Source organism: Ctenopharyngodon idella, chromosome 16 (assembly GCF_019924925.1).
Source record: "Ctenopharyngodon idella isolate HZGC_01 chromosome 16, HZGC01, whole genome shotgun sequence".
NCBI classification, from domain to species: domain Eukaryota; kingdom Metazoa; phylum Chordata; class Actinopteri; order Cypriniformes; family Xenocyprididae; genus Ctenopharyngodon; species Ctenopharyngodon idella.
The window spans coordinates 24,461,803-24,486,028 of NC_067235.1; the positions used below are offsets into that span (position 1 = coordinate 24,461,803).

Here is a 24,226-nt window from a genome sequence, read left to right on the forward strand (position 1 = left end):
TGACGTCGAGCGTGCAATGCGCTCCCCCGGCCTTGCTGGTACAGTAAGCCGTACAGTCCATGCCAGGAGAGAAAGAGAGAGAGAGAGAGAGAGAGAGAGAAGGGAAGGTATAATCTTCTGACTCTTTGTCAGGAGTTCTCTGAAATCGCGCGGTAGGGCATGTTGTCGACTACTTGCTAGTGGAAATTAACAACATGTAATTCGTGTCAGAATAATTTTAGAGCTGATGAAACTATTTTAAATGTTCTTATTTTATTAGCAGTTGCCGATTTATAATACAAATTGATTGATAATAGCCTAATGCACATAAGTGTGTCCACTTCAGTTTTTCACTATATGAAATACTCACTGTAACCATATTGCTTGTGACCATACACGTTTATTAAAGTGTGCAAGGTTACTACACACATTGTATGAAAGAGTGCGCATGTGAACTTTCTGCTAAAAAATATTGGTAGGCAAGCTTCCATTGAACAAGCAGACTAGATAGAAAAGCCCTTTTTGTTACTGTACTAAATGTCACTTTACCTCAGTGCAAACAAAAATATAATAAAATAATCAAATATAAATTATAAGACTGAGTTTGTGTGGATTTAAAACCCCAGTGTGCCTCCGCCGTGCTCACTAAACAAATTATTAAATATAGCTAGCGTACACCATACTTAAAAAAAACAGGATCAACAGCCAATCACAAGACGCGTAATTTCTTGGCCACGTTCTAATTCTGGCCAATGATCAGCTCCCGGAGGCGGGGTGAGGGACTTGACGCACTGAGGCGCGTGATTGACGCAAGCGATGTTACTAAATTTAGCAGCGGGTGGCACGGGGTGTGAGATAGCAGATCCTTCATTCATTGCGCCGGGGCGGGTCCGTTTATTTTAGACATTTGATTGTGTTCCAGCCAATCCAAATATAGTCGTAGACAGGTATTTTTAGCGGAAGCGTGTCCCCGTTACCTCTTACCAGGGAACAACCTTATGATATCCCCATACTGTAATGGGAGAAAGTAGAGAACCGATAGCCTCGGGTAATTTCGCTGCCCGTTGGCTCAAAATGAAGCTTTTTTCTCAGGTCTCTCCATTCTAACCATGTTGTTTAACTCGCTTGGCTCTTCGGAAAAGCTGGACAGTATAAGTTCGGACGTCCCGAGGACACTAAACAGGTTTCGGTTGTTGTGCTAAATGTTTTTGTAGATAGAATGTGGTTTAAAGGCAACCGTTTAAAAAGGGACAGTTCGTACTAAGCTAAGTCTCGCGACAAAATATCGCCAGTAATGTTTTTTTTTTTTATCGCTAATCGATAGAACAAGTGCATTGTCTAGTCGGTAAAAGACTACAGGTAATTTTTCTTCCACAGCTCACGAAAAGCTGTTGCAAAGAAGTTGTAAATAAGGCTATTCTTGCTACAGGCATCAGGTCCATATCTGAAAATAAACCATATAAATGCCTGGATAAAGATACATATATATATATATTGTAGCGAGCAATTGGCTTGTGTTTGCTTGTTATATATTTTTTATTATTTAACTGTCGTTTATATTTTGACCATTTCCCAACTTCAAGAAGTCCAGCAGTACATCAGGTGGTGGTCTGTAGTTGAGGGGAACATGTTCGCGTCGCGAGACCTGGGGCTAGGTATGGAAAGGGTGCGCGCGCGGAGGGAAACTCGCTCCTTGCTTTGCCGTCACGGGGAATCCCCTCTCCGTGACCTTCCCCCGCCTCTTTAGATGCTTAAAGAGGGAGAGGGTAAACCGGGTCAAGTGATATTAGCCTCGTTTGTGACAAGACCGGTTCAGCTTAGAGACAACTGGGTAAATTACATAGCCCACCTTTTAAAGAACCAGAAACTGTCTCTGTGGTTATAGGTATAACGGATGTGCAAAAGTTAAAGCTGAAAGAAAGAGATATAAGCAGACAACAAAACAGAAGTCAATGTGAGTGTCATAAAAACCCCTGATTTGGGAAAACATCTCTTAAAAAAAAAAAGGAAAAAGGGAATATCAGGGAATTTTAAAATTGTGATTTTCAGTCCCAGAAAAAAAGTACAATAACCAATCCTGTAATTATAAATGGCCATAAAGGTCATGGAAAAGTCATGAAAATGAATTGGTCAGAAGGTGTGGGGATTTTCTGTCTTGATAAAGGCACAATTCCCAGACATTTACATTTTTTACATTGTCACTGGTCTCTAGAAAATAAAATATGGCTCCCGACTGACTAGTAAGCACATTACTATAATACGGCTTTATCCATATTTTCAATAGGCTTAGCACTAACCGCAACATCTGTATATAATGTTTGTTACAACAGAAATCCACATGCTTTTTAATTTTGAAATCAATGCAGTCACTCCTAAACACTTTTTTTATGTTGCTCATATCCATCTGAGTGAGGATGGCTGCTTTAGTGGGGGCTTTTTATTTATAAGGTCACGCTCATTCGATCTGAGTGAACTGAAACCATAAGATCAGGAAAGGTTTAAAATTAGAATCAGTAGAATATTCTTCCTGTAGTACTTCTAATGAATAGTAGGCCCAAATTTCATTGTTTCACATGAACAAATACACAAATGGTAACTGTTTGGAGAATATTATGAATAACAAGCACATTTACGAAGATCTTGATCTTTGCTCTTTAGAAAACTTCCACGTTTTTCGGCAGTGATTGTAAAATGGATACATCTATGAGTGACATATCCAATGACTTTTACAGCAGTGACTCATCCAAAAGGAAGGAAATACTGCTTTCCGGGCTGAGGTGAATGTCATAATAGTCACATGATGACTACAATCATTTAAGATAATCCTATATTGGCAAAGTACAGTAGTATAATTATTATTATGTCTTACCTTAAACCACACATTAATTGGCAAGAATGCTGTGATTGTAATTTGCATCATGGGCATATATTCACATATTCATACGTGAAACAGGTAGCTGTGCAGCAACTGAGTGTTATTTAATTGTATAAGTGTTAAATCAAGCATATCACTGGTTGACAAGCTTAAAGGTCATGTGTGGTAAAAACTATTTGTTAGTTTTGCTCGTGTTTGTGAGTGGGCGTTTGTACTTATGTATGTTGATTACACAAGCAATGACCTGGATGTGAGTGAAATCCTCAAAGACGGTATTTAAAAAAATAATAATAATAATTAAGTGTGAAGTGTAATTTTATATGTTCGTATGCCCATGTATGTGCTGTGACTATACTAAACTACTTAGCAGAAAAGGGCAGTTTCTAGGAGTGGATAAACAAATGTCATTTTACTTTTCTTCTATAAACCCATGTACATTACTGTGTTAATGAAAGTTATACTTTTTTCTGTCTAGATTTCCCAAAAAATGAAGCGCACATGCTTTTACTGAGCGCATTGGCTGGAAATATTGCTTGCCTCTCAGGCTCTCCAGTGCACACACAACAGGAGAGCAATGGCCAAGGTCTAGATATTTGCTAAATTATAGATTACATTTTGCGTTGTTTCTTTGTTTCCCTGTCACGTGCCTTCAGAACACATGAACTATTCGGCACGAGTGGCATTTTATGATACTTTTGCATCTTTTTTTTAAAGCTTGGAGGTGGTCACCATTCACTGCCAATATATGGACAAGCGCAAACACAATGGTGAGTAAATTATGACTGAATTTTCATTTTTTAGTCAATTATCCCTTTAATAGTGGAAACTTTGCTATTTTGCTCAATAGTTAAAGGATAATTCATGAATTCACATGTTCATATAATCTTTGAATGGAATAGGAAATAAACATATTTGACTTGCTGTCCTTGGTGGAGGGCTCAAGCAAAACCAGCAGAGAAGTTGGGGTTGTGGAAGGATTCCGGAAAACAGTTGCAGGACTAAGGTAAGTGGTGGTTTATATATGTGTCCTCTGATGTTGATTGGCTGGATGAACATATTCCTCATTAACTTGTCTTATGAACTCCATTTTGTGGTATTTTATGACAGTGGGGTTGTTTGTGCGAAAACCAGGCATAAATGGAACAGTTTAAAGCAGAATTAAGCTGTTTTTGCTAGTTTAAGTTTTGCTAGTTTGAGTTTGGTATAGTAACATTATTGACATATGTTAAAGACATGAAACAATACCTCATATTTTACACAAAATGTTAATCGACTTTCATGCCACATGGTATTTTTTTAACTTATTTACTTTGACATAAAATACAGTTTATTGTGATACATATTTTGTAATATTTAAACCATTAAAATAGTTTATCTCAATCTCCACCCTTTTATTGGTGCTATTTGCCCTTTAAAATCTTACGCATATTAAATCAAGTGACATTAGTGACATCATTTCCTGAAAGGGAAAGTGACTCCAAGAAAAAAGTAAGGATCAATCATAAACTTTTCTCTCTTTTCCTCATTTTTGGAAAAACATTTTGCGTAAAACATAACATGTCCACCCTGTTGTGTCAATTAATACTGGGCATGAAAATGTTTTTTTTTTTTTTTTTAAATAGAGTGTATATCTATTTATATCTAAATTCTACCTAAATGTTAGTACTGCTAGTATGTTGTTCTTCCCGAGTTAGTAGGGCTTTATTGGTTTAAAACGTCCATTCAGTTACACATTGCACTAAAAAATGTCCTGTAACAGGGTGGACAATTTGCCTAGATCACATGTGAAATATTTGTTCAGACTCAGAATGCAGATCATTAGGTCATACTAGCCTGAGCTTGACCAGGGTGTTTTTATGATAGACAGACATTTTCTCCCTCTGACAATACTAAAAAAAATAATTGAATTAAAAAAAATTTTCAACAAACCAAACTCCACCGAACTGTAGGAATGACCCTATCTTATTTGCTTTGTTTACAGTGAATGTCTGGCAACCACACCTACCAGTTTTGTTAACCGTAAATTTAACAAGATTTTCACAGTGCGTGAAGCATGTGGGTGTATGCGTGCATCTCATCCTCTTACCACTCCTCAATATTTGTGTTGCCCCCACTGTGTGGGGTGTCAGAACAATTGTACAGGAATTCCGAAAGATAGTTTAGCAGGTGTTCAGAGGTGAAGTATGCAGACTGCTTTTGTTGTGAGCGTGCCATTGAATCAGTAAGATAAATAAATGGAGAACTGAAACTCATGATTCATGCATGTGAGGACTGATTATTGATCAGTATTGATCAAATGTATTTTGTAGTATAATCATAGGCGGAAATCGCGGGAGGGTCAAGACCTACCCAATCTGAGAGTTGTTACTCTCCCCCCCCCTAAAAATATCCTTAATAACCATGGTGTGTATTGTAAATAATATAATGATATATACTTAAAATACCTGTGTTACTTATAAAACAATACAAACGGGGCAAAAAAATACATTTTAGAAACACTTTGAGTCCCCCCCATTGCCTCACAGTGTTTTGGTCACCCATTACAACTAGGATGGCGATAAGCCAATGTGTGAACTGATATTAGGCTAATATCTACCATCATGTTGGGTTTTGCTCAATATGATGTTAAGTGGTAGATCATTGGGCTTGCTGCAGTTGAATATCTAAGTAAGAGACGTCCTCTGTCCCAGACAAAACCTGAAATACTAGGCCTATGTGGAGGACGCAAGATCATTTAATAATTATAATATGACCACGTGGAGTAAGGCTCTGTGTACACATATCCTTACAGCTGTCCCCTTCAAAAATTGCTCTTGTCCCTCCCAACTGTTAGATGAAATTTAATCCCATGAGTATAATGTCACTCTGTTAAGGTTCATCATAACCTCAAAAATTTTATACAAAAATATCATCTCCTTACAGAACTGACATATTCATATATTATTAAAAATTATAATCAGAGTTTTGAAAATATATATTTTTATTTGCACCCTCGCCATTAATGAGAAGGCTCATTAAACATTAAACAAATGCACTGTCTGACATACCAAACTTATGAATGAGGGTTTCCCAATGAGTAAGCAATGGAGAGTTGATTTGCTATTTTAAAGTCTTTGCCGTATTGTATTTTGCATGGGGGCGCATTAAGTGATACCCGTGTGCAAACCTCTTGAAATGCATGCATAGAAGTTTTCTTTGTGTGCGTGTTTGTTTTGAACATTTCAGTGGAGCAGACCATGACCATGCCGTGTTGTCTGTTGGCCAGGTGAATGAGTTCCTGAAAGACAAGGCAGGCAAGCCCTAGTTTAAGGAGAGCGAGAGTGTGCGAGTGCAGAAAAAGAGATGTACCCTCTCTTAAAATAACAATTCATTGTAGAATGTTACCATCACCTTGGCTTGTAACACACCTCATATAGAGTCATAAACACCACACAAAGAGAAACATTACTTGTTGATATATGTTGCAAGGGTTAGTTTAAAATGTCAGTGCGTTGGTGTTCTTTATTGCCTTCTGGGTTGACTTTCATTTAAACACTGATTAATGACACATCTGCAGTTGATGAATTTGGTGAAAAAATTCTTTGTTCTCACAGCTCAAAAGTTCAAATCAGTTATTAGTCATTTGTAACGTATATGTAATTTAGGGCCTCTTTTCCAAAATATTTTTTTCAACAACAGTTTCTTATTACAATGATTGGGACGTCCTTACATTTTTATTAAACGAAAGTGTATTGAAGCAATCATTGCTTCAAATTATGATCTTTTGACTTTTCAATTTAAACCTTTTTGAAGACTGTGGGAAACAGGAAATGTTTAATTTTATTTATTTATTTATTTTAAATTATTACACAACTAAAAGATCTTTTTATAATTTATGTGGAATCATGGAATGAGACAGAAAATGTTTCATAAATACTTTTAATTACACCAGTATTCCTCTAGTAGGAGATTTTTTTTTTTAATTTGGGATTTGCATAAAAAATGTTTAATCAATTAATCTGGGTTTGCTTGGCATTGAAAGCAGATTTGTAAAATTAATAATTCTGATCCTAAATTCTGAGTGGATTGTGAAAGTTAAATGAAACTTTTTATAAAATTGTATATTAATGCACCAAGTTGTTACATGACTTGGCAACTGCAAATAAATATAACTCTTTATTGGACACTGGTGTCTTTTTTCATAGGGCTTGCCATTGTTTTATAAAAGCTCTCCATCCGCTTCACTCCATGGCTAAGGACACTCCTTCCTTGTGGTAAAGTCACAATGAATGACACTTGGCCTTTTGTGGCTTTCATGGCTTAAATTTGACATTTTAGGGCCTGAGAGTTTTTCATGTAGCCTTCACTCTTCTTCTCAAGATGCAACCCATTTATATAACCAGGGATGCAGAATTGCTCCGTTTATGTCAATGTTTGGAGTAGTGTACTTTCAGACACCCACATTTTCACCTTTGTGAATGTAAGGACACATGCAGTACTTGAAGTCCATGAAATCAAGTGGAAAACTTGTCTCATGTCTTCTGACCTTCCGTCACACGTGAATCAGCATAGCGGCATCTTCACCTTTAAATCTGGGGTCACTCTCAATGGTACATTTACACTCACAAAGGGCGTATTACTCACCGTTTTGGTGAAAGCTGTGAGAACAGTTTCGGTGATCATGCAATCTCACACATTCATATATGTGTGGGTTTTGAAGATCTACCTGTCAGTGCCATTGTGAATTTCCCAGCAATAGGTTAGGAAAAACTGCCCTCCGCATTTTTTAACCAATAAGGTCCAGCCAGTTTTCGTCATATTACGGGAATCACCCTCTCACGCAGGGTTTCACACCAAACCAGTGCCACACCCTCTTTCTCTGACACACACAGTGCTAAGCAATGTGAATGTGTGGGATGTTGCCTTTAACTAAGGCATTACTTGCATAACAGTTGCCTTTTTTATGCATTGAGGGAAGGGGGGGGGTGCACAGGTTGAATGACTATGTAATAATTACCTGCAATTATTTTGATCCTGAAACCTGCAATCTGAACAAACGTCTGTGTTTGCCTTGAGGCTTTATAAAGAGTAGAAGCTGTAGTTCAGATACATTGTCTGCCACAAAACACACACACACACATTCTGTTAAACCCACACACAACGAGGTTGTGACATACTAGTATTTAGGTAAACAGCAAATACTTTCATCTTTTTTGTTTACCAAATGACTCAGAGGGTCAAGACAGGGATTCCCCAAACCCTTTAACACAGCCTCATTAAAAGTCATTGGATGTACAGTGTAGGATTTAATTATAAAAACTTTTTTTTTTTTTATTTATAATGATGTACATAAACCTATCTATCTATAAAAAAAATTATATAAATTAGAGGCATCAGTGTTGACATAAATAGGCCCAAAGTATGATTTTTTTGGTAGGTCACAAAACGAACTCAATCAATATGTAACCCAAAATTCTGTCATATATAACAATGCGAGAATCATGAACGATATAATGCAATTTGGCCTTTAAATTAGTTTGAATCAAAATCAAAATTTTTCAATTTTTTAAATAATAATTGAATGTATACTTCATTGTTTGCTCTTTCAAACAGGGTGTGCCCTGTTTTCCAGCATTTTGAATTCTGGGTCTGAATGACTCATATCAGAATGTCTTCTCATTTCATTAAAAATGTCAGTTTGTTTGACTTTAGCAGAAAGTGGGCGATGAGGTGACCTTTGACCTTTTGAAACATTCTGACAGTGATTTGATTTTTCAATCAAGCTTAAAGTTATATATGGTACATTTGTACATAGTGTGTATAAATGAGTGCAAGAGAGTGTTGAAGTGAATGAGAAACTGAGAATTTAATACTCTGAACCTTATTCATATGTCTTGTACTTTTCTCCAAGAATATTTACTTTTTCCATTAAAATGGATCTATTTAAATATTTCTTTCTCTATTTAAATGCATGATAAATATTTTTGTATCTTTTTATAAATTAGATAAGATACTAAGCTATATGATGAACAAAAAAGGTAAAGTAAAGATTGTTTGTGACTCTATAGTACACATATTAAACAAAATTAATTCCTGGTTTAAGGTCATATAATGCATATTTTTAAAATGTATACATTTTGTGGGTGGTGATACACATTTTGCGTTAGAGTTTGTGTGTTAGAAAATTCATGTATAATGATATGTAACTAGATTATTCTTAAGCAAGGCCTAGTATGTTGTTCACACAGTAGCATGTCCACAAGTTAGCTCTGCAACATGGCTACAAAGTGTGTCTGTTTTGTGCAATATTTCTTATGGTTGCATTTATAGGCCTGATGATTGAATGTATGCCGGGGGTGTATGTGTGTTTGTATGTTTCTAAGAGGATATGATTCAGATGTGCTGGTTTGAGAGTAGAAAGGGGATGGTCTTATCTAAATGTTTGGACAGAGACGTTTTTGTATAATAAATAATCGCATTAAGCGTCACTCTGCCATGTCGGTTCCCCCCACCATGCCTGCTTTCACCAGTAAACCACATTACAGAAAAACCGGCGACTCTCTCCTGATTTTACAGGGCCAATAGAAGTAGGTCAGGGCCAGGTTAATACACCTAGCATACTGCTCTGCATGTTTAATAAACTTAATGACAGATTGAAATGCAGTTTTATCAAGTAGGTAGTAGACCATAAATAATCGCAAACTTGCTATGATATGACAGTCAGTTGTATGGCCCACAGTTTGTGATTGCATACAAGACTGACAACTTAAAATCAGAGACGGGTCAGAGACGGGACACACTATACTTCTTCTGTCTTGTGATTGCTGGAGGTTTTGGGAACCAGTAGGCTCTTTATTTAGACTTTCTGTGTCAAGACGGAAGGTCATTAGCTTATCTCCCTCTTTATCTATAATACACAAAGAATACTATGTATTATCAGCAAACACTTCCAAACACAAAACTCTTTCATATTTATGTAAAGTTAAGAGGAAAAAAATTAATGTGCTATCTGATGTTTCCTGTGTTTAGTAATAGGATTGGTTCCTCAGTGCTGGATCAGTGGAGAGCTGGACGGCCGCCAAGTGTGCAGTACAGTGGTTACAGTGTGAATCGAACTGATCTTCACTCTAGAGAGAGAGGGACTTCCCCATTTGACTCCATTACAACACTGAATACTTATTCAAAGCACTTAGATAAGTAATACATGTGAGATGAAGGCAAACTACAGGTTGTTTAATGAAAAATGGTGCATTAGCATTCCTGTAATTCGAATAGTAGTGCATGGCTGCTATTTTAGATTTTACAGAGTATAAGTGCAAACTCACCTAAGTATTTTTATTATTTCTGACGTTTCAGCAGACAAGCAGCCTTTGTCAAGGTACAGAAGGTTGTACGTTGACAAAGGATGCTTGTTTGCCGAAACATTGGTAATAAAAAAAAAATACTTAAGTGAGTGTGTAGGTATAGTCTGTCTTTAGTTCTTTTCTGTAACTTGCACCTCAAAAAGGTGTGTGTTTGATTCAGCTATTGCTCTACTTAAAGTACTATTTTAGATTCCCATGAAAGTATAAAATGTATCCATTAATTGCAAAGTAAGACACTTTGGATATAACTGTTTTTATAATGTAAAATTAATTATTAAAGCAAGTTGCTCGTGACATTTAAGGAGCTATTATGCACATCTGACCTGGGTTAGAGTCCAACCCGGACCAAGTCTTCATCCCATTCTCCCTCCTCCTCCTCTTTTCTGTCAAATATTCACAATCTTCTCCAATAAAGGAAAAAAGCTAATAAATAATAATGAAAGAACTTAAAATTTTAAGTAGTGACACGTTTACAGCTCAAACTCTGTACTCCTTTTGATTTTTTTTTTTATTGGGACTAATTAAAATTCATTTGAGCTTTTTGAGCATCATCCACCTTATATTGAATTCATTAAGTGTCATGAGTGTCGCCCAAGTTTGGCTATGATTTATTGACTGTTTATATACTATAAAGTGTTCCTTTGTCTTTTAACAAAGGCACACTCACTAATGTGCATGTAAAGAATCTATTGTTGGCATACTTCTAGTTACGTCCGGACTGACGTGTTTAGTCCTTGAAGGTGTTTAGTCCTTGTTTGAGGCCAGATGCAGGGTCAAACTCATCTCTTATTGCCTGAGATTCTGCAGCCTGATTGGATCCTTGGCACACAACTCTCAGGCCTGATTGGCTGAGAGGACAATTCATATCACCTGTCCTGTGATCAGCCCATGAACACGTGCCCATGATGGAATTTTATAGTTAACTGAGGTGTGTTAAACTATAATCACAGACGTAAATATCATCAAACCCAGCTTATCTAAATTATAGACAAGCAAGGTTTGATGATATTGACGTCATATCTTATTGAAGCCTTTTAATTTAAGAGTAACTCACACACAAACACACACACATACATACACAACCTGGGCGCTCTGATACCCGCATAGACAGGAAGTTTGAAACAGTGGGGCTTTTGTCTGTGATTTGGCTCCAGTGGTTTAGAACATGGTATAAGAGAGCTAAGAGCTGCTCTATCTCGCATGAGCACCTTTATCAACACTCCTTCACTTTCACTTCATCCTTACTCCTTTTTTTTCTTGTATTCGCCTACAGATTTTATCTGATTTTCATTGACTGAAAATGTATGGCTTTCTATTGAACTGCCTACAACCCTACACTGTAAAAAATAAATTTTATGATTTTTTATCATAACTTTTTTTCTTTTGTCAAATCAACTTAGATAATTAATGTAGTTCAGATAACATAATATTTTGAATTTCTGTTGATTAAACCAATTGCCTTCATTGTATTAACTCAAATGTTTAATTTCAATGAACTCAAAATTAAGGCAACCAACTTTTTTAAGTTAAACCAACAGTTATTCTTCAGTTATTATACTTCTGGGATAAAAAAGGGTTTCATTAAGAATGAATTGAAACAATATTAATAAAAAGTGTAGTTTCATCAATAATTTGAACAAAGTGAGAGAGAAGAGAGAAGTACCTGCAGACTGTTTTGTTAATGTAGACGCTGTTGGCAAGTCGCTGTGGTCAGGGTCATTTTTGATTGGCGGCTGATGAATGAATTCAACACAGTGGGCCAGTCGAGTGTGCAGCCCATGGGTGGTTAAAGTTACAGGTAGTAGCGTTGCATGCTGGGTTAAATGGTCACAGAAAATCTGTCTCCATATAGGTGTTTGGGTGCATAGCTAATGGGCAGACAGGGTACAGAGGACAAAACCATGCCTTACAGCTCTGCCGTTGAGGCTAGAATGCAGAAATGAAGAATTAAAGATTCTGATTACTTGAGAGTAAAACACTGTTTTGGATTCACCTATGGTTAACTAACATTTGCTTTTCCATTCTGTTAGATCATCTTTTGTGTGAATGCAATTTGTATTAGACTTAAAAATGAGACATTGTATGTGTGTGTGTGTGTGTGTGTGTGTGTGTAAATGAAAGAGTGGGGGTAGATTGTTCTCTTTTTTCCCCCAAGTGGAGTACTTTGATGGTCATGGAAGTTCCCAAATGGAGGAGAGTTTATAAGAAGCCAAAAAGATCTAGTTACACACTCTCTCCCTTTCTCGCATATGCACTCAGTGCTGCTGAAAGGATAAAAAGGGGTGAAGAAAGCAGACACATAGATTGTTGTCATTCTAGGTCAATGCAGCACCAAATATAATATGTTATCAGAGAAGGAAAGAAGAAAATGGAATAAATACGGCCATTTCTATTCATCTGTCAGGAGCTGCTGAACAGGTGCATTCCACTAACCTAAACTTGTAGTATACACTGGAAAATTCAAACGAGGTGTTGAGCGTGCACGTGTCCAACTGTCAAACTCCACACAACCACTTATCTGTTCATCTGCTCAGAAGTCCTATTTTTCTTCCATTAAGAAAAGCTGATAACTATGGAAGCATGTTTCCACCTCAAAGTAAAAAAAACAAACAAAAAATAAGGTCATTGTGCCTTAATTTTTCATATTTTGAATTTGTCACAATCTGACTACTTCTCAAATTGCATCTTTTCTCACAGCTACTTTATTTCTTTTAATTAAGACAAACTTTATAGTGCACATTTGACTTTATTTCTCATACAGTATCTCACAGAAGTGAGTACACCCCTCAAATTTTTTGTAAAAATTTATTATATCTTTTCATATGACAACACTGAAGAAATTACACTTTGCTACAATGTAAAGTAGTGAGTGTACAGCTTGTATAACAGTGTAAATTTGCTGTCCCCTCAAAATAACTCAACACATAGCCATTAATGTCTAAATCGCTGGCCACAAAAGTGAGTACACCCCTAAGTGAAAATGTCCAAATTGGGCCCAAAGTGTCAATATTTTGTGTGGCCACCATTATTTTCCAGCACTGCCTTAACCCTCTTGGGCATGGAGTTCACCAGAGCTTCACAGGTTGCCACTGGAGTCCTCTTCTACTCCTCCATGACGACATCATGGAGCTGGTGGATGTTAAGAGACCTTGCGCTCCTCCACCTTCCATTTGAGGATGCCCCACAGATGCTCAATAGGGTTTAGGTCTGGAGACATGCTTGGCCAGTCCATCACCTTTACTCTCAGCTTCTTTAGCAAGGCAGTGGTCGTCTTGGAGGTGTGTTTGGGGTCGTTATCATGTTGGAATACTGCCCTGCGGCCCAGTCTCCGAAGGGAGGGGATCATGCTCTGCTCATTCATGGTTCCCTCAATGAACTGTAGCTCCCCAGTGCTGGCAGCACTCATGCAGCCCCAGACCATGACACTCCCACCACCCTCACCTGGTTGCCACCACACACGCTTGACACCATCTGAACCAAATAAGTTTATCTTGGTCTCATCAGACCACAGGACATGGTTCCAGTAATCCATGTCCTTAGACTGCTTGTCTTCAGCAAACTGTTTGCGGGCTTTCTTGTGCATCATCTTTAGAAGAGGCTTCCTTCTGGGACGACAGCCATGCAGACCAATTTGATGCAGTGTGGTGCGTATGGTCTGAGCACTGACAGGCTGACCCCCCACCCCTTCAACCTCTGCAGCAATGCTGGCAGCACTCATACATCTATTTCCCAAACACAACCTCTGGATATGACACTGAGCACGTGCACTCAACTTCTTTGGTTGACTATGGCGAGGCCTGTTCTGAGTGGAACCTGTCCTGTTAAACCGCTGTATGGTCTTGGCCACCGTGCTGCAGCTCAGTTTCAGGGTCTTGGCAATCTTCTTATAGCCTACGCCATCTTTATGTAGAGCAAAAATTCTTTTTTTCAGATCCTCAGAGAGTTCTTTGCTATGAGGTGCCATGTTGAACTTCCAGTGAGAGCGATAACACAAAATTTAACACACCTGCTCCCCATTCACACCTGAGACCTTGTAACACTAACGAGTCACAGAAAATGGGTTATTGGGCCCAATTTGGACATTTTCACTTAGGGAAATTACTCACTTTTGTGGCCAGCGGTTTAGACATTAATGGCTGTGTGTTGAGTTATTTTGAGGGGACAGCAAATTTACACTGTTATACAAGCTGTACACTCACTACTTTACATTGTAGCAAAGTGTCATTTCTTCAGTGTTGTCACATGAAAAGATATAATAAAATATTTACAAAAATGTGAGGGGTGTACTCACTTCTGTGAGATACTGTAATTATAACTTTATACCTTACATTGTGACTTGTATCACATGTATTGTATCACAAAGTGACACATTGTGACTCAACTTTTAACTTTCTCACCTTTGCCTGTTTTTTTTTTTTAACTCTGAAATGGAAACAGAATTCCATAAATAACTACTGAATCTATATTTGTCAGTAACTATTTCTGTTTGCCTATTTATTTTCAATATCCAGGTCAAATGGCCAGAGGCGTATTGTGTATTGTGATCATTACACTCAAACCACAACCTACGTAGCAGAGCTCTATCTGCACTATTAACAGAAACAGTATTCAAATCACCCAAGCAATACTATGAATGTCCATCAGCTTTTAGGTCATAGCAACCGTGCCATCGACAATGAGTTCCTTTACCACTGGAATGGTATTTCATTCAAAATTCAGATTCAAATGAGTCTTCAAATGAGTCGGCTTGGACTGCCACAGAGGGATGAGGTCATCTCCAATATACAGCATAACTAGCTATCACCAACTGTGATGGATCAGGCTCTCTCTAAATATTGGCTACTCACTGTTTATATTCTGACCAACATAGTTATGCTCTGTTCCTTCCCCAGCAGTTACATATTAGGAACTTAAAGTTTATTACAAGTTGAATAAATGGAGCGGGTCTGTTTATATTTGCTGGAGAGCGAGCAGTGGAGTGAGAAAGAGACCTTGGTATTTAAGAGCTGTTTCACCAATTAAAAATGTGAGGAATGTATTAAGGGTTCTTCCCTTTTAGAACTTACTATGCTGCTAGAAATAAACTATTACACACTCTCCTCGTTGACTTTTAACCTCCCTAAGAAGTTCAGATAGAGGATATTGTGTAACTGTGGTTATGTTCAGTATAAAATACTAGCTTACTTTTTGTCTTTGCCCCAAATGGCACCATAAGCCCTTGCTTCCACGCTTTAGTGATGTAATGCAGCACAGACTGTTGGGTAAAAGTCGGGCTTGCTTGAGTTACGTGAAAGTGTGCACAGCCGCAAAGGGGGTGCTGGTGAGCACCCTTCAGAAAAACCTAAAATGACTAATGGGAAGGCCTTTGGCCTTGTAGACTTTACACGTGCCAGGACAAAGGCCATTGCAAGTCCGCAAGTGCACTTTAAGTATGCTGTTTGAGACCAGGCCATTGATTACTGGGCAATATACTGCCCACCATACTATGCCTACAGTATAGCATACTATTTTGTTACATAGTAAATGAAACAGTAGCCATTTTACAAGAAGGACTGTTTCATATACAACATTGTTGTCATGACTTCATCATACTGGATTTGAGTGGCACCCACTTATCAGCATAAAAATAAATAGCATTTTAATTAAATTTTTAAAATAATTTATTTTTTTAGGGTTGGTCTTCATTTTATAGTAAATTGTAGTTTTAGATGGGAAAGTAGAGGTGAGAGAAAGGAAATAGTATCAGGCCATGATGACCAAGGTCAGACTCAAACTCGAGTCCCCATGAGCCAGCTCAGTTCAGCTTTGTTGACTGGTCAAAAATGTTAAACAGTCACACAGCTATTATTACTTCAGATCTGTCCAGCTGGTAATAGAAGGTCAAAGTATGGAGTGCACAGAGCATACAGTATTATACAGTATATATTTTTATGTGGTTCATTTATGCATAAAGAAAAATTTGCATACTATGCACAGAATGCATACTATACAATATACACTTGTGCCACAGGAGAACATAGAAACAAGTCATTTTCATGGCTGTGGACGGCTGAATTCAATTAGGTATAAAAAATCTGAGCAATCTTTTCTTTTTTGATTTTCTTGCTGTTTTCACACCATTTGAATCATCCTCATATTTACAGGTTTTTTTTTCAGCCAGCATTGGCAGGTTTCATGTAACCATTAGGTGGATGATGCTTAAGTTGGATCTCTCTCTCTTTTCCTATGATGCAATCTCCCTTGCTCATGTCTGTCTTTCCCTTTCTCTTTCACTCATTAGTCGCCATGGTGAATCAAACTATCATCGCCATGACAACTCAGGCCTTCAACAGCCTGGTTCCGCACCAAACACGCAAAGGTCTCCTACGCACGGCTGCCCAAAACGCCGCTTTGTGTGTTTGTGAGCGCGAATGTTTGCGTGTGTGCATATGTGTGTGTATGTTGGTAAAACACAAGGGCTGTTAGAGAAACAGTCTAATTACAGAACTGTGATTTATGCAATAGCATGGCCTTGTTTACAAAGTGCTGCCCTGTTTAAATTTGTCACAATACTAGGACGTCTATTTTTCAACCTCATTTACATACGTGCATAATGATTTTTCTTTCCAAATTTAGCATGCTTGTAGACTTAGATTATTTTAAAAATGTCATCCAATGGTTATTTTTTGATTGACTGGTTTGTTGTAAGACAATTTATCCAGAGAAACATACAATTTTTAAACCTAACCATTTGTAGTGTTCAAGGCTGTTCGATAATTATAATTAAACTTGACAATTAGATAAATAATCAGGATTGTGTCTGTGTGCTTTCTAATGCCAGTTAGATGTCCTTTTATGGATGTCACACGTAGCCTTCCTCAGTCTGGTTGACCGCCTGACCCTCCTCCCACCATGTGACCAGTGTCTAGTATACCTGTAGAAAGAGGAAGTGGCCGGTCATGAGTCTCTGGTGACACACCCACGCATCTGCAGGTTACCTACGCATTTTCAGTCTCTGTCACAAGTTACAATGGAACTGAAATATCTCTGTTTCACTCAAACATAGACACCCCTGTCTGAGGAGTTGCAACACAAACGATGAAAAGCACACACACACACACACACACACATACATATATATACCTATAACATCTATTTAGTGAATTTTTAGTACATTTAAATAATACATATTATTTTATGTTTTGTTATCTTAAACCCACAAAATGTCAGGTGGTGCAACTGTCCAAACAAATGAACAGATTAAGAAAACGTCTCGGTTACGTATGTAACCCTCGTTCCTTGAAGGAGGGAACGGAGGTGTACGTCAGTAGTGACCGACGAGTTGGGATCCCAACTCGGCGTTCACTACTGACGCACGTCGAACATGACCGACTGAAAGGGAACTATTTAAAATGGTGTCTTAATAATAAAAAATTAAAAACTAAATACTATGGCATCATTTTAGGTTTAAAACCTTTCATATAAACAAATTATATATATATAGTTTTAAAGCTGTTGAGATAATTGAAAATTAAAATTTTTAAATTTTGTCCAGCAATTAGTATATTCTCAAATGTCAGGGTGGCACAACTGCAAACATGGCTCTTTTATTACAAATTGACAAGGTAATAACAGTAAACATGATAATGCATCATCCAGAGGACCCCAACTGATCCTTGTGGCAGAGTGAAAAGGTTTGTAGATATCAACTATTTGGTTGTACCGCCTGATATAAAAAGTCAAAAAATTAATTTAAAAGTTGTTTAAACAAAAAAACGTGTTTAAACATATTGTTCATGACTCAAAAATATGCAATACATCAGTTTTGAAAAGATTTTTAAAAACACCTTTATATATATGCACACACAGATGCATAGTTAAAAATTCATTTGTCACATCATGTGACCATTTAAAAGTAGGATATGTTCACACTGTCAATTTTTGGGACTGACATTGACATTTATGCGGCCTTCACATGCTATCGGAAATTTGAGAATTCCCACTTCTGAAGTCGTGATTACGAGCTCATCGCATTCAAGTTTTGAAATGGAAGGACGTTCATGTGCAATTTTTACCTAGGATACACCTATTTATGATAATCCCGAGAGCACGTGAACGCAGCATTACTCACAGATGTGAGTCTCGAAATGTCCCATTGACATAGCAACTTGCAGTAGTCTGTATGAACGTGCAACGAGTGTATGAACGTGTACTCTTACCAGTAACCATAGCGACAGCAGTGTTGCCAAGTCCGTGGTTTTCCCGTAGTTGTCCGTAGAATTGGGCTACTTTTACACTGTGTTGCTGCGGGTTGTTTTCATGTCCACGGGTTGAAGCGACCCCAAATAACATGATATTTAGCCTCTGGAATGCAAATTTTACCAGGGGAACCCCGGCAAAAACACGGATTTTACCCCCTGGAATGAGATTTTTACCGGGGAGGGCTAGTTTTGAGTAGCAATTGGGCGGGTTTTGTTGTGAAAACCTGGCAACCTGGCAAGCGACAGTGACTAAAGTAATATCAAAGTCCCTTTAAGACAAGTCATTTTACTCGGCGGCCATCTTTGAAACGCCTCTCGGGCATTCAAGTGCAGCTCCTATCTCTTTGAATGGGGAAACATCAAATTCTCCAAAGCTGTTTGCCAAGCTTTCAATTAAATTTCATATTTGAAATCACCAATGAAATCTGACAACAACTGTCTCATAAATTTTGTTTCTAAACGTTCGAATTATGACAAAAAAATGGTATTATTCAGGCTGGATCAAGCTAATGCGCATGCTCAGTCCTAAATGCACGTCTCTTGTGCCTCATTTCGGAGGCGCGTGTCTGACTGTTTCTATAGGAATCGGAGCTTCTAATGGCCGCTGCAGTGAAGCAATAACTTTACCAGTTGGCAACTGCCTCTTATTTAGAAGGCAGGACTTATTCCACCATATTGTGCAATGCACTTTCTCCCATTCAAAACAATACGAGTGACGCGTCTTGTGCTATTCTATAGTTTTTGGTAATATCAAAGATGGCGACGTACATAAAACTGAAAAGTCTTATTACTTTTTGAAACGACAAGAGTCCAATTGAGCCACGAGTTCATCCGTCAAATCTTCATTAACTGACAGAAGCGTCGATGTAAACACAAGCCAGCCGGACGCATTTAACCGTTGCACTCGCGTCTCATGTCCTTTGCAGTGTCTCGCACATGACACAGCATTGAGTCGCGTATACAGTTGTCAATCCCTTAAATAACCGTACTGTGTGTGAACGTAACCGTATTAAGGACTCAGATACAGGACTGACAACTGTATTCTGCTGCTGTATAAACGTGGCCCTAGTGAAGGGAAAAAGTAAATAAAAATGGTTACCAACTGTGTTACAGGACTTAAGATATGCACTTCCCCTAATACTTCTGACTCTAAAATCTTCATTTTGATATAGAAAAAAAGTCAATGGATGTGTTATGCGTCAACTACCCCAAAATAAATGCCTTTAGTTCCACGGTTACAAAAATAAACTTAGAACTGAATATAGACCAAAGAAACAATACTCCATCTGACACAAATTGTGAATCTCTCTCTCTATCTCTCAAACACAAACACAGTCTTTTGTGATGTTCAGCCCATCATGGATGCAGCTGTCATGCTGTAATTGTCTAAGTGTTTGTGCGAAACATGGAAAGTTGTTTGTTGCAATGGTGAAATTCGTGGGTGGAGAGAAAGGCAGCTGGTGACTCTAGTGTACAGTTGCCAAATGTGTATGTGTGTGTATATGAGCGTGTGTGAGGGGGTGGGTTGCGCACAATGGAAAGTGAACTCTGTCCACGTGACGTTTGTGGTGTTTCCTACTTTCACCAACCAAGGAACTGGAACTAGCGATGACGAGAGAACCGTTAACATCCTCATCTCTCTTTCTCTAGTTTTTTCTCTCTCTCCCTCTCTTTCTCTCTGTGTGTGTCTTTCTGTTTCCCTTTCCTTCTTCTCTTCTTACTCCTTTCCCTTTCAGGGTTTGTCTCTTGTGTTTCTGCTCTGTGCGGTTTAAGGTCACATGACTCGGTGATGACAGACCATGTATGGGCGGAGACTGAGCTGCTTTTTATGAATGAAATGTGTTGTTTACGCTGACTGAGCTATTTTTGTGCACGAGTGTGTGTGTGTGTGTGTGCACATATATATCTGAGCGAGTGCATTAACGTGTATGTGCTTGCTCAACCACAACGTTTCCTTCTTCTTTTTCCTCTGCTGATTCATTCTGTGAATAACAGCTCTCTGTGTTAACTTTTAACACATTCATCAACACACACACACTCTCTCAAATGCGGTGACAGGGTTTAGATACAGACTTCTAAATTTGTTGGTGTGTGTGTTTACTCATTGAGTCTATGTGTGTGATAAGACAGCATCCTGTTTCCAGTGGGGGCTTGTGTAACAAGGCACCGTGTTCCTAGTGACGTGAGTTTGTGTGTGTGTCAGTAAGAGGATATTTATTCCACTTCTTGTCTTTGTAGCTCTATGAGAAAACCACAGACAGATCCACATCTGCCCTGAAATATTTCACTTTCTCTCCTCACACACTTGACTGTGCAGATTCACAGGATAACTCAGTGTAGGCCACGTAATCCAAAATCTGCTTGAGACAGCAAAAGTGCCCTTTTCATCATATTAATTTGCTCAATACAGAATCCAAATGTTGTCATAAATGTGTATGAGGCTGTAGAGCAGAAGTCTCCAAACTCTGTCCTGGAGGGCCACTGTACTGCAAAGTTTAGCTCCAACCCCAATTAAACCAGCTAATCAAGGTCTCACTTGGCATACAAGAAACTTCCAGGGAGGTGTGTTGGAGCTGGTTGGAGCTAAACTCTGCAAGACAGCGGCCCTCCAGGACCGAGTTTGGAGACCTCTGCCGTACAGTGATCTATCAGGGTCTGTCCCACTAGTTTTGAGGGTCCTGTACACGAGATTCACTTATTTTTGCCCACAGACTTTAGTTACCATTCGTTTGACGCACACAAAAAAAGCCTGCAAAGGAATGCAGTTTGTTCAATATGCTGAATTTGTTGAAAGATAGAAGATATTTAAAAGATAGAAACTATGTTTTCAATGGTTTGTTACCTGAACTAGGAAGGGCTGGCTATTGGTTCACAAACTCTCAATATGATTTAATTAGATTTTGATTCATTTGGGTGTATTTCAGTTATAATTAGGGATGAAACGATTAGTCGACATTATCGACAATGTCGATGATAAAAAATTGTTGACAAATGTTTGACAAATGATAAATTGTCGAATAGGCTTTTGATCTTATATTTTAAGGGCCTGCATAACGTTTTGACCAGTGGGGCGCTGTAGCGCAATACTGTAATGCAGCCCTCCTGGATGCAATTCCAAAAGAATAAGATTGCGCTTCGGAGTGCAAACAAAGCGGAACCAAGTGCAGGGATGATGTATTATTGTAGGCCAAAACCCGGAAATGAGTTAGCATTTTAGCAGTCCTGGTTCCATTGTCTGAAGTCAATGGGGTTTTTTTTAATGGGATTTTGTTAAAAAGCATAAAATAAGATCTGTGGTGAACACAAGCTCAAGATATTTTCACGTTTTATTCTACCACATAAAACACACCAGTAATATCCCACTTGTGACTTTTTAAAGTTTTAAAGAAAAAGGTGGTTGCCAACAAGTTGCTAAATTGGACTATAGACGTTGTTGGGGACATTAAACTTCATTACATCGAACGGGTAAATTCATCTACGCATTGGTCTACTTTCATAGCCTTGTTGTGTTTATAATTGCACTCTTACAAACTATTCTAACTCACATTTTTAGGGAATTTTTTTTTTAATTAAGACTGAAAGAGTAGTCAGGAGCTTAGTGATGGTGACATTGAAGTCATGTGACCGTGGTGTAGTTTGTTTATAGCCTAAGGTTAGCTTTTTATTTCTGGTGATTGTATTTAGGCTTCAAAATTCATAAAAGTTAATCATTTGTGAAAGTTATCATAAACATTTGTTGATCACACATTATTTTTTGTGATAATTCAAAAGCCTATGGAAAAACCCTGTTGGGTTTTTATCAAGGGAACCAGTGTGATGCTAAAAATACGTCATCTCTGCACCTCTCTATAGAATGTGGAAAAGTTTAACATAACTAAAAAAGCTGTCATATGCAGGGCTGCCAACTCTCACGCATTCAGACTCATGCGTTGTTCTCACTTCACACATCCATTTTCTCACGCAGTGAAAAATATGTTGCAGAGCAAAGAGGATACTGACAGCGTGCCGACAGACAAGACATGGAAGTTACTTTTTATATGAAACAAAATCTCAGCTTTTAAATTCTGTCAATTTTACTATGAAATTCAAATAATATTTTTGTCACTTTTAAATGTGACAGATCGCTGTGGTGCCTCAGTTAAAACAGCACATGAACTAATCATCTCTTCCTCGCTCAATCAGCGTTTCAACCATGAAAAGACATCAATAATATAGCTTGTAAACAATGTCACATAATGTTACCTAAAAAATTAAATGATGATAAAGTAGGTAGTTAGCAAGAAAACTTAACTCTAGAAAGGAGCATTCCAAAAAATATGCACTATATTACATATCTATATTTTTACTCTTATTGAAAGTTATTATAACTTTATTATTATAAATACGGCATTATATGCAATTGTATACAAATCAGTTGTTAATATTATCCTTTAATATTATAGTTATATACCAATATATAACTAAATGAATTTATATTGAATCGAATAGTCTATATTGAATCGCAAGCTTATTGATACTGAATCATGAATTTTGTGTCAATGCCCAGCTCTAATAAAAACACAGTACCGATCATTGTAGCAGTTGACCTATAGTATTAATGACTTCTGAGGAGGACAGAAAACCTGAATGAGACTCAGTTGGCTCAAAGTTCAGTAAAAAGACTTTTTTAAAAGTTGAAGTGATTTCCTCGTTTTACTTATTGGTTAGGTATAATTGCAAAAGCTGAATAATAGATCAAAGCCTATTGATTAATTGGTAAAACAATTAACAATTAGTCAAATAATCAGTCTAATAATCATTAGAATAATCGATTATCAAAATAATCATTTGGTAGATATGAACCCTAGTTATAATGTGCTTAATTAATTTTATTAATTTTATTCAGCAAGGATGTATTTCATTGATCAAAAGTAACAGTAAAGACATTTATAATGTTACAAAAAAAATTCTATTTCAAATAAATGTGTTCTTTTTAACTTTCTACTCTTTAACAAATCTTGGTTTCCACAAAATATTTAGCCGCTCAACCGTTTTTAATATTGATGTGCGTCGCATGAAGGCAGCTTTCTTGATTGGTTCCTGCTGTATCAGTAGCCAATGAGCTTGCATGCTCAATCTTCAAATACATGAGTAGCATTTGCCTTAGCAGTGCAGCACGCTTCAGAAATCATCCGAAAATCAACATCTAAGATAAGTATACAGGTTTTTATGCTATATCACTGTGCGTTTTTGCATAGTCTGCGCTTTCGATTCTTTATGTCACGTCAACAGTCCTGTTTTAAAGCTTAGAGTGAATTACTAAGCACATTAGCAGCTAGCGCATATGCAATGTTGTATAAGGATACAGAGACAAGCTTGCTAAACTCTAAGTGAAAAACAGGCTTCGCTTTCGTATTCGGATATCTAACGGAGCTACAGCAACTCCAGTATTTTTGTACAGCAGCAGCAGCAGCAGCATGGATAACAAATTCATATTGCAATGTAGTGAATATCAACAACAATAGAATGCAATAGATTTACGTGTTGCTAATTTGAGTGAGATGGGTTGGCTAATGAGTTGATCATGCAATGTGAATATTATCATGAATTAAAACGCAAACAATGTTTTCACCTTATTTACTTACTAAGTACGCGAGCAGCTGTATTCGGATTTATATTGGGTATATTTCATAACTACAGGACGAACTGCGATTTATGCCAATGTTGGATATGTTATCGTCATCTTTTTAACAGATTTCACGTAGAATGATTTATCATTATAACTTACCTAGAGTGTGTGGCTGATCACG

At 37.6% G+C, this 24,226-nt stretch overlaps 1 long non-coding RNA gene across 3 annotated transcripts in view; it reads left to right on the plus strand.

Annotated features, from left to right (window-relative positions):
- Nucleotides 1-67: 67 nt before the first annotated feature.
- The window catches only part of LOC127497529 (uncharacterized), a 31,535-nt gene continuing 7,376 nt past the window's right edge, over nt 68-24,226 (plus strand). The window contains exons 1-6 of one of the 3 annotated variants that reach the window (XR_007925573.1): nt 68-1,933; nt 2,638-2,756; nt 3,330-3,437; nt 3,569-3,621; nt 3,754-3,857; nt 9,863-10,194. This is a non-coding gene — a long non-coding RNA (uncharacterized LOC127497529). Of the gene's footprint in view, nt 1,934-2,637; nt 2,757-3,329; nt 3,438-3,568; nt 3,622-3,753; nt 3,858-9,862; nt 10,195-24,226 lie in introns of those variants that run through there. The other 2 variants (XR_007925571.1, XR_007925572.1) reach the window with 2 other exon arrangements.